At 48.0% G+C, this 11481-nt stretch overlaps 1 protein-coding gene across 3 annotated transcripts in view; it reads right to left on the bottom strand.

The window, feature by feature from the left end:
• The window catches only part of ZNF329 (zinc finger protein 329), a 35103-nt gene extending 24653 nt beyond the window's left edge, over positions 1-10450 (bottom strand). Inside the window, exon 1 of one of the 3 annotated variants that reach the window (XM_017850723.1) lies at positions 9777-10450. The gene's annotated coding sequence lies outside the window, so the exon portion shown is untranslated. Of the gene's footprint in view, positions 1-5123; positions 5207-9776 lie in introns of those variants that run through there. The other 2 variants (XM_017850722.1, XM_017850724.1) reach the window with 2 other exon arrangements.
• Positions 10451-11481: the final 1031 nt, after the last annotated feature.

The following is an 11481-nucleotide window of genomic DNA, read 5'->3' as shown; positions in this document are numbered from 1 at the left end:
GTGGAGGTTGCAGTGAGCCAAGATCACACCACAGCACTCCAGCCTGGGCAGCAGAGCAAGACTGTCTCAAAAAAAAAAAAAAAAAAAAAAACACATTATGTAGTATCAACTTGAAAAAGTTTACTCAAGACCTCAAAGGGCATTTGAGTAAGTGAGGAGCTAGACCAGGTACACAGATGAAAGGGCTAAGTACTGAAAGCAGAACAACTCTCACTAGACCCGTAAAAGCAATGCCTTCCAAGCAAATCTCTGGAATAATTTTAGTGAAGCATGACAAAATTCACATTGAAGAAGACAGCTCCTGAATATCCATGACAACTCCTTAAAAAACAAAAGGAAGAGAAGAAGAAGAGCTGGGAGTAGTTGTCTTGCCAAAAGTCAAGGCTTCTCCTTAAAGTTCCAGTAAGCAAGCAACCCAGTGAAGGTACAGGACGGACAGAGCCCCAAATAGACTTGAAGGCATATAATAATTTAGAAGGTGGTAAAGGTGGCCTCACACGAGTAAGTATATCTCTGCACTCCAGCCCGGGCAACAGCGAGACTCCGTCTCAAAAAAAAAAAAAAAAAGAAAAGAAAAGAAATATAGAACTACAAGAATATCTTTTGAGTTATCAGAGTAGAAAAATGTTGTTGTTTTGTTTTTTATCAGATGGAGTCTCGCTGTGGCCCAGGCTGGAGTGCAGTGGCGTGATGACGACTCACTGCAACCTCTGCCTCCTGGGTTTAAGTGATTCTCTTGCCTCAGCCTCCTGAGTAGCCAGGACTACATGTACCTGCCACCACATGCAGCTAATTTTATATCTATATCTATATCTACCTATCTATTTTTTTTTTGAGACAGAGTCTCGTTCTGTAGCTGGGCTGGAGTGCAGTGGCGCGATCTTGGCTCACTGCGACCTCCGCCTCCTGGATTCAAGCGACTCTCGTGCCTCAGCCTCCCAAGTAGTTGGGATTACAGGCATGCGCCACCACACTCAGCTAATTGTTTATATTTTTAATAGAGATGGGGTTTCACCAAATTGGCCAGGCTGATCTCGAACTCCTGACCTCAGGTGATCTGCCTGCCTCAACCTCCCAAAATGCTGGGATTACAGGCATGAGCCACAGCGCACAGCCAAGAATTTCTGTTTTGTTGTTTTTTTTTTTAAAGAGACAGAGTCGGCCAGATGTGGTGGCTCAAGCCTGTAATCCCAGCACTTTGGGAGGCCAAGAAGGGCGGATCATGAGGTCAGGAGATCGAGACCATCCTGGCTAACACGGTGAAATCCCGTCTCTACTAAAAAAATACAAAAAACTAGCCAGGCGAGGTGGTGGGCACCTGTAGTCCCAGCTACTTGGGAGGCTGAGGCAGGAGAATGGCGTAAACCTGGGAGGCGGAGCTTGCAGTGAGCTGAGATCCGGCCACTGCACTCCAGCCTGGGCGACAGAGCGAGACTCCGTCTCAAAAAAAAAAAAAAAAGAAAAGAAAAAGATTTGAAACATCTTACTATATCAAAATGAGTAATACACCATGAACATAAAAGAACATTCAAAATACTATCTCTACAATGGCTTATCAATTACAGAGGGGAAAAAGTGGAGGATCCCGGCAAGAGCACTTTAACCACATGACAGAAGTCTGATCACCACCAGCCTCACATGCTTCCTGACATGACACACCAAGAACAACATGATGTCACTCAGACAATGCCCTGCCGAAGATGAGAGTCTGAATTTAATATTGGGAACATCAACTGAATATCAAGTGACAATCTACACAACCACCAGCTGGGTCTTTTAAAAAAATATCAATTTCATGAAAAAAAAAAAAAAAGAAAGGAGAATGCCATTCAAGGTTGAGGGAGACTAAAATAACATGACAAGTAAATGTAACACAGGATCCTGGATCAAAAGAAATACCCAAAAAACCATACAAACTATATCAGCTACATACAAACGATATCAGACAAGAGTTCTGTATCAATAATAAAGTACCTGGGGCCAGGTGCAGTGGCTCACTCCTATAATCCCAGCACTGTGGGAAGCCAAAGTAGGCAGATCACTTGAGGTCAGGAGTTCAAGACCAACCTGGCCAACGTAGCGGAACCCCATCTCTTCTAAAAAGACAAATATTAGCTGGGCATAGTGGCACAATGCCCGTAATTCCAGCTACTCAGGAGGGTGAGGCAGGAAAATCACTTGAGCCTGGGAGGTGGAGGTTGCAGTGAGCCAAGATCGCACCACTGGACTCTACACTGGTAAGATTCTATCTTTGGTCGGGTGTGGTGGTTCATGCCTGTAATCCCAGCACTTTGGAAGGCTGAGGCAGGTGGATCACGAGGTCAGGAGATCGAGACCGTCCTAGCTAACACAGTGAAATCCCGTCTCTACTAAAAATACAAAAAATTAGTTGGGCTTGATGGCGGGTGCCTGTAATTCCAGCTACTCAGGAGGCTGAGGCAGGAGAATGGTGTGAACCCGGGAGGCGGAGCTTGCAATGAGCCGAGATCATGCCACTGCAGTCCAGACTGGGTGACAGAGTGAGACTCCATCTCAAAAAAAAAAAAAAAAAAAAGATTCTAGCTTAAAAAAAAAAGTATACTTTGGTGTGATAATAACACTAGTTTTGTTCAAGAATGTTCTTTTTGGTTGAGTATGGTGGCTCACACCTGTAATCCCAGCACTTTGGGAGGCCAAGGCAGGAGGACTGCTTAAGGCCAGGAGTTCAAGACCAGTCTGGGCAACATAGTGAGACCTCATCTCTACAAAAAATACAAAAGTAAAAAATAAGAACGTTACTTTTCTTACAAGATCCTGGCTGAAGTATTTCAGAGTGAGGTATGATATCTACAACATACTTTCAGTAACTCAGTCAAAAAAAACTAAGTGTATATAAATATATGTCTGTACCACACCTGCCTCTGCAACACCTGCTGTGTGTATGAGTGTGTGTGTGTAAAATATAAAAAGAGAACCTGACCGGGTGCAGTGGCTCAAGCCTGTAATCACAGCACTTTGGGAGGCCGAGAAAGGTGGATCACGAGGTCAGGAGATCGAGACCATCCTGGCTAACATGGTGAAACCCCATCTCTACTAAAAAATACAAAAAAAACTAGCTGGGCAAGGGGCGGGCGCCTGTAGTCCCTGCTACTCGGGAGGCTGAGGCAGGAGAATGGCGTAAACCCGGGAGGCGGAGCTTGCAGTGAGCCGAGATCTGGCCACTGCACTCCAGCCTGGGCCACAGAGCGAGACTCTGTCTCAAAAAAAAAAAAAAAAAAAAAAAGAGAACCCTATGTCAGAGGTGTTTGAACCAAAGCAAACCTCCATCTTAAACGGGAACTGAGTAAAATAAGGCTGACACCTACTGGGCTGCATTTCCAGATAGTTAAGACATTCTGGGACACATGATGAGACAGGAGATTGGCAAGATACAGGTCATAAAGACCTTGTTGATAAAACAGCTTGCAGTAAAGAAGGCGGCTAAAACCCACCAAAACCAAGACGGCGACAAGAGTGACCTCTGGTCCTGCTCCCACTAGCACCATGACAGTTTACAAATGTCATAGTAACATCAGGAAGTTAACCCTACGTGGCCTAAAAATGGTAGGCATGAATAATCCACCCCTTGTTTAGCATAGAATCAAGAAATAACCATAAAAATGGGCAACCAGCAGTTCTTGGGGCTGCTCTGTCTATGAAGTAGCCATTCTTTTATTCCTTTACTTTCCTAATAAACTTGCTTTCACTTTACTCTGTGGACTCGCCCTGAATTTTCTTTCCCGAGATATAAGAACCTTTTCTTGAGGTATAGCTCCGGACCCCTTTTCTGGTAACACCTATGCATGTGTTTGAGGCAGGGAGAAGAGAAAGATAAAGCTGATGTGGCAAAAAGTGTTAATAATTTGAGAATCTGGATGGTTTTACAAGTGTTAAACTATTCCTGCAACTTTTATGCAACTGTGGAACTCTTCAAAATGAAAAGCTGGGTGAAGAGAGAGGGAAACAAGCAGTAGAATGGAGGAAAGTCACTTGCTGTGGGAAAAGAAAAACAGACAAAAAATGGGTATTCAAAACGTACTTTAACATGCCCAAGTTCCAACAGCCAAATTTTTTTACTTGGCAAAAAATAAGGGACCTTTTCGGGCTGATGGTAATTTTAATAAAGGTTTAGGTTGCATTTGTCAAAACTCATCAATGGTACAGTGAAGATCTGTGCATTTCACTGAAAGTCAATTTTGGCTCAAAAAATTTAAAAAAGCACTATTGAACTCTAATTCATGGTAAGCATAGTGAGCTGTCTGAGGGAGAAGTGTTGTGATATATGCGACTTACTTTGAAATGTTTCCAAAAATAGGTGGATTAATGGATGGCTGACAGGATGGACAGAAGGAAAGGTAAGGGATACAGTAAGTTCAGCAGATGTTAAAGGGGTCTTTCACTGCACGTCTTTCAGCTTCTCTATCTAAACCAATATTTTCTGTCATAAAATATTGAGACTGGGAGAGTGCACAAAGGAAATAAGCCACTAAACCAAGGAAAAACAGCGAAATGGTCACTAAACAGGTGCAAAAATGCGGCCCTCACTGAGAACTGCGGTAAAACATGATTTTGCAATATCAAATGGAAAAACACGCAGGTGATCTAACACCTGCGAGACTGAAAGTGGAAGCAGCTCAGCCCCCTGGCTCACGGCCACCAATTCAGCCGGAGGCCGACCCAAGCCTACACTGCCCCTCCCACCAGCCAGTAGAAAAGCGGCAGACTCAGGGGTTACCCCAGGGGACGGACCAGGACCCCAGCAGGTGCGGCAAAACTGTCTCTATGGGAGGGCGGGCTAGAGATGCGAGCACAGAACTCACGGGTGACTCTAAGGAAAGAGCGGGGGCGTCCAGACCAGCCCGGGAGCGATCTCGCCCTCAGAGGAGTGACCCCAATCGCCACGGGGCGTCCCCACCCGCCAGGACAACTACGCCCCTGGCCAGACCCTCGCCCTAGGGAGCCCAACATATCCACTACCCACGTGAAACCCACCCGCGGACGCGCCCCTCGCCTCCCTACAAGGACCCGGCGGGCCTCCACCCGCCAAGCCGTCCCCCCGGGGGAAATGGAGGCAGCGCAGAGCTCAGGGATGCGTCGGCACTTACAGTTGGCGGCCGGCGGCAGCCATGTTCCGGGCGATTGCGCTTGCGCGGCTGCCGGGACACGGATGTGCGCGTGCGCAGAGTCCCCGAGCTTCCCCAGCCCAACGCTTAAGCTGCCGCGGGTACCGGGTTATTGGCCCCGTGGACTTGCCTCGGGGCGGACGCGCAGAAGTTTACTTTCTCCTATGGCCTCCGCTGATTTGTAACCCGATGCTATCATTATTTTGTTATACAGCCTTCCTTTTATTTACTGCATAATTTCCTAAAATATTTCTATATCTATAATTTTTTTTTGAGATGTTAAAATTCAGAATAAGTACACTCATTATTCATTGGCAATATAATTATTTACTGGGTGCGTGGCTCACGCCTGTAATCCCACCATTTTGGGAGGCCTAATTTGTTAACATGACTAGATCTAAGAAATGTAAACAAAGCCAGTAACTTTCCTCTGTAGTAACAGCCAGTTGAAAATGAAAACTACACATTGTTTTCATTCTTTCAGTGATTCTCTTAAACTTTAGCATGGGAAAATTGGAAGCCTAAACATTTACTGACAGGGAAAGAGAGAAATTGTGGTATGAGAAAAGGAGCAATAGGGGGTGGTTAAAACAAACGGACTGGGGTCACCTAAGGTCAGGAGTTTTAGACCAGCCTGGCCAACATGGGGAAACCTTGTCTCCACCAAAAATACAAAAATTATCCAGGCCTGGTGGCAGGCGCCTGTAATCTCAGCTCCTCTGGAGGCTGAGGTAAGAGAATTGCTTGAACCCAGGAAGCGGACGTTGTGATCGCACCATCACACTCCAGCCTGGGGGACAAGAGCGAGACTTCATCCCAAAAAAAAAAAAAAAAAGACTAACTTATATACAAGATGGACAGTTCTCCAGAAACAGAGTGCAAAAAGTAAACTGTGCACTTATCCACATGATACAACTTACGTGGAAATAAAAGACATAAAATCTACATGTTATACAGAGATTCATATATAAGTAGTAAAGTAACAATAACATGGACTAGATCGATTGTCCAACCTCAAGAAAGTGGCACCTGAGGGGACAGAGGGGAAAGAGTTGGGGAAGAGACAAAGGAGACCTCAGTTACACCTGTGATGCTTGATACGAAAAAACAAATCAAAACCTGAAAATCTGACTATATGTTAACACAGGTAAAATCTCGATGATACATGGGTGTCAGCTTTATTATTTATATATTATTCTATTACTCTCCGAACCTCTTCGCAGGTTGAAATACTTCACAATGTTGAAATGAAAATTGGAAAAAAAATTCTAATCCAGAATAGTGATTAAATTGTCACTCACAATAGTGATGCTGGGAGCAACTTGGAAATCAATTAGCAAAAGCAATAAAGGATTTTCATGAAGAAAATACAAAAACCTCATTAACAGACCTAAAGTTAAGTTCAGAACAAACTGACATATTATTCCTGAATGGAAAGTATTTTTTTTTAATTCTCCATGAAGGCCTACATATTTTTTTAAAGTATTAAAATATCAGACCGGGAACAGTGGCTCACGCCTGTAATCCAAACACTTTGGGAGGCCAGGCTGGGGCAATCACCTGAGGTCAGGAGTTCAAGATGAGCCTGGCCAACATGGTAAAACCCCATCTCTAAAAATATAAAAATTGGCTGGGCACGGTGGCTCACACCTGCATTCCTAGCACTCGGTCTCAAAAAAAAAAAAAGATCTTCACAAAACTACTAAACAAAATTACAGCAATTCCAATTCAAAGACTCCCCCCACTCCGCCAGCTCACAGAATAAAACTTAAAGATCATATGAAAAGTCCAACAGTATCTGGTTAAAAGAATAGTCAGAAGCCGGCTATGGTGGCTCACGACTATAATCCCAGCACTTTGGAGGCCGAGGTGGGTAGATCACTTGAGGTCTGGAATTCAAGACCAGCCTGGCGAACATGGTGAAACCCATCTGTACTAAAAATACAAAAATTAGCCGGGTGTGGTGACAGGCACCTGTAATCCTAGCTACTCAAGAGGCTGAGGCAGGAGAATTGCCTGAACCTGGGAGGCGGAGGTTGCAGTGAGCTGAGATCGCACCACTGCACTCCAGCCTGGGTGAAAACGCGATACGCTGTCTCCCAAAAAAAAAAAAAAAAAAAGTCAGGCACCCTTTATTAGATACTAAAATGTACCATATTAAGCAGATGGGCTAAAATAGGCACTAAAACACACAAGTACCAGAAGAATAGAAGAGTATGAAAGAAGAGATGAGTAAAAGTAATCATTTAGTAATAAAGTTAACAATAAAGCATAACATCATGAATAACAACAAGGGTGTTTTTTCTGTTCAGTGGCAAAGAGAAATCCTTAGTGCTAAGTATTGTGCTGGCACAAGTGTATATTCTTTTTTGTAGTTTTTGAGACTGGGTCTCACTCTGTCCCCCAGGCTGGAGTGCAGTGACAAGATCTCAGCTCACTGCAACCTCCACCTCCCAGGTTCAAGTGATTCTCCTGCCTCAGCCTCCAGAGTAGCTGGGATTACAGGCACACACCACCACACCCGGCTAATTTTGGTATTTTTAGTAGAGACAGGGTTTCACCTTGTTGGCCAGGCTAGTCTCAAACTCCGACCTCAGGTGATCCACCCACCTGAGCCTCCCAAAGTGTTGGGATGACAGGCGTGAGACACTGCGCCTGGCCACACGTGTATATTCTTCTAGGTCACAGGTAGGCGATCTTTTCTGTAAAAGCGCAGTAATAAATATTTTCAGCTTTGCAGACCGTAAGGTCTCTGCCATGACTACCCAACTCTGCCAGATAGCAGCATAGATAATACTAAACAAACGAGTGTGACTGCATTCCAGTAAAACTTTACAGAAACAGAAGGCCCACTGAGGCCATTGTTTGCCAATCCCTGTTCAGGAATTATCTGTTTGTTCTTTTTTTCTTTTTTTTTTTTTGAGACGGAGTCTCGCTATCATCCAGGCTGGAGTGCAGTGGCCGGATCTCAGCTCACCGCAAGCTCCGCCTCCCAGGTTCACGCCATTGTCCTGCCTCAGCCTCCCGAGTAGCTGGGACTACAGGCGCCCGCCACGTCGCCCGGCTAGTTTTTTGTATTTTTTAGTAGAGACGGGGTTTCACCGTGTTAGCCAGGATGGTCTCGATCTCCTGACCTCGTTATTCACTCGTCTCGGCCTCCCAAAGTGCTGGGATTACCGCGCCCGGCCTCTGTTTGTTCTTAGGGTAGAAGATTTTCTACATCAAGATTAGCATCCCAGAAGTCATTTACAAAATGACTTTTTTTTTTTTTCTTATGATGGGGTCTTTGTTTTTTTTTTGAAACGGAGTCTCGCTCTGTCGCCCAGGCTGGAGCGCGGTGGCCAGATCTTAGCTCACTGCAAGCTCCGCCTCACGGGTTTACGCCATTCTCCTGCCTCAGCCTCCTGAGTAGCTGGGACTACAGGCGCCCACCACCTCGCCCGGCTAGTTTTTTGTATTTTTTTAGTAGAGACGGGGTTTCATCGTGTTTGTCAGGATGGTCTCGATCTCTTGACCTTGTGATCCGCCCTTCTCGGCTTCCCAAAGTGCTGGGATTACAGGCTTGAGCCACCGCGCCAGGCTGAGATGGGGTCTTTGTTGTCTAGGATGTAGTCCAGTGGCATGATCATAGCTCACTGCAGCCTTGACCTCATGGGCTCAAGCGATCCTCCCATCTCAACCTCCCCAGTTGCTGGGACTACAGGTGTACACCACCATGCCTCTAATTTTTTAAGAGATGGGCTCTCACTATTTTACCCAGGCTGCTCTCAAACTCCAGGACTCAAGTAATCCTCAGCCTGTAATGTGCTGGGGTTATAGGCATGAGCCACCTTGTCTGGCCAACGTATGTGATCTTTTTCCGTTTTTTTTTTTTTTTTTTTTTTTTTTTTTTTTTTTTTTTTTTTTTGGACAGTCTCGCTCTATCGCCCAGGCTGGAGTGCAGTGGCGTGATCTCGGCTCACTGCAGCCTCCAACCTCTGCATTCAAGCGATTCTCACTGTCTCAGCCTTCCAGTAGGGCAGGGATTAAATAGGCACAAGGCCACCGACCGCGTGACTAATTTTTGTATTTTTAGTAGAGACGGAGTTTCACCATGTTGGCCAGGCTGGTCTCGAACCCCTGAGCTCAGGCAATCCACCCGCTTGGGCCACCCAAAGTGCTGGGATTACAGGCGTGAGCCACAGTTGTTGCTTCTTTTCTTTTCTTTTCTTTTTTTTTTTTTGAGACGGAGTCTCGCTCTGCCGCCCAGGCTGGAGTGCAGTGACCGGATCTCAGCTCACTACAAGCTCCGCCTCCCGGGTTCACGCCATTCTCCTGCCTCAGCCTCCCGAGAAGCTGGGACTACAGGCGCCCGCTACCTCACCCGGCTAGTTTTTTGTATTCTTTTAGTAGAGACGAGGTTTCACCGTGTTCGCCAGGATGGTCTCGATCTCCTGACCTCATGATCCGCCCGTCTCGGCCTCCCGAAGTGCTGGGATTACAGGCTTGAGCCACCGCGCCCGGCCAGTTGTTGCTTCTTTAATGGGGCACTCAAGGCATTTTGTTGCTGGCTCAACATCCCTTTCAGGCGTTCACTGACCTATGCCACACGGCACTTGCGCCAAGGGATAAAGAGCCGGCTCAGCTTCTGCTCACCCGAGTCCTCTTGCCAGAAAGGACCTCTGGCCTTTGTCCAGTTGCTGGACGCTGCCTCTTCTTTCTGGTTGGTCTCCTCCTGCAGGAGGCATTCGCGAATGCCCCAGTGGAGCCACACGGTCCATGCCTCTTCCACTTATTTCCCCAGGGCTCACATTCCACAACTACTAAATCAACACCGACAGACTCATAAGCAGCCCCTTCCTCGTCCTTTTTTCCCTCCGGAGCTCGGGAACGTCTGCCGGGGGTGAGGGGGACTCGCAGACCACCCCCCGCCAGGCGGAGGTTGGGGGCCGTCACCTGGCCAGGTGTCCGGGGACCGGCTCGGGCGGCTGACACCGCAGTCCACGAGAAGCGAGGAGGATCCTTGGACTGTGGGCAGGATCGCTGGCAAGGGAGGCCCTGCCCGGAAGGCGGGATCTGGGGACGATCCCCATTCCTACCAGTCGCAGACGCGGAGCGCACAGGAGTCGCCGCAGCCCCAGCCGGTGCACCCACGGCGGAGCCGAGGCCGCGACTCCGGGCCTGTTGGCCGGAACCCGCAGCTGTGTCCCGGGCCGTCTGGGTTGCGGCCACCCTTTAGAGCGCCCGCGCCGCACTACTCCGCGGTGGCTTGGAGAGTCCGGGTCATCACGCCCCTCCGCCAAGGCGGATGCCGGACCCTCCGCTGCACATGCGCGCCCACTGCGGCGCTGTCGCTGCGCATGCGTGTGCTACCACCGCCTACATCTCCCAGAAAACCCCGCGATGCGGTGCTCCACCGCTTCCTCCCTCAGGTTGCGTTAGCCGCGACGATGGCGCCCTCTAGCGGCAGCAGGGAGGCAGTGGGGGGTCCTGGGCGTGGCGGTGTGCCGGTGTTCTGGGAGGATACCTGGCGCCCACCTTGAAGGGACCTGAACGTGAGAGGGAAAAACGCCCGTGATGCCAAGGCTTGGGCAGCGGACAGCCAAAATCCTGAAACCCCGAGGTGCTCCCTGTGATTCACTTTGCAGAGGCCCCTCAGGGCCCCGACGCTGGCCCGGAGAGCGGTCGCTGACTATCTTGAGACTGAAGCTCACTTTAGGATCCTGGGCGTTCCTGTCAGTTTTTTTATGAATACAGGGAAAACCAGTGGCTTACTGACAGTTAGTTTAGAAACTCCCTGAGGAGGGCCGGGCGCGGTGGCTCGCGCCTGTAATCCCAGCACTTTGGGAGGCCGAGGCGGGCGGATCGCCTGAGGTCAGGAGTTCAAGAGTAGCCTGGCCAACATGGTGAAACTACTAAAAATACAAAAAATTAGCCGGGCGTGGTGGCGGGCACCTATAGTCCCAGCTACTCAGGAAGGCTGAGGCAAGAGAATCGCTTGAACTCGGGAGGCGGAGGTTGCGGTGAGCCGCGATTGTGCCATTGCACTCCAGCCTGGGCAACAAGAGTGAAACTCAGTCGCGAAAGAAAGGGAGAGAGAGGGGAAGGGAGAAAGAGAGGGAGGAAGGAAAGAAGAAAAGAGAAAGAAAAGTCTCTGCGGAGCAAGCAATTCCCTCAGCCAAAGAGGTAAGAACTGCAAAATAAGTATTGCATTTACCTTACCCCAACATTGTATTAAGAACATTTTCAAACAGGCAGAAAATTTGAAACAATTGTGTGGGCCTGGCCCAGTGGCTCACACCTGTGCTTTCTGCACTTTGGGAGGCTGGGAAGGGAGGGTCGCTTGAGCTCAGGAGTTCGA

The sequence above is a fragment of the Rhinopithecus bieti genome, unplaced genomic scaffold, assembly GCF_001698545.2.
Source record: "Rhinopithecus bieti isolate Rb0 unplaced genomic scaffold, ASM169854v2 scaffold_32008, whole genome shotgun sequence".
NCBI classification, from domain to species: Eukaryota; Metazoa; Chordata; class Mammalia; order Primates; family Cercopithecidae; genus Rhinopithecus; species Rhinopithecus bieti.
Note: the sequence above shows the minus strand (reverse complement) of the source record. Positions and strands in the feature narration are given on the sequence as shown.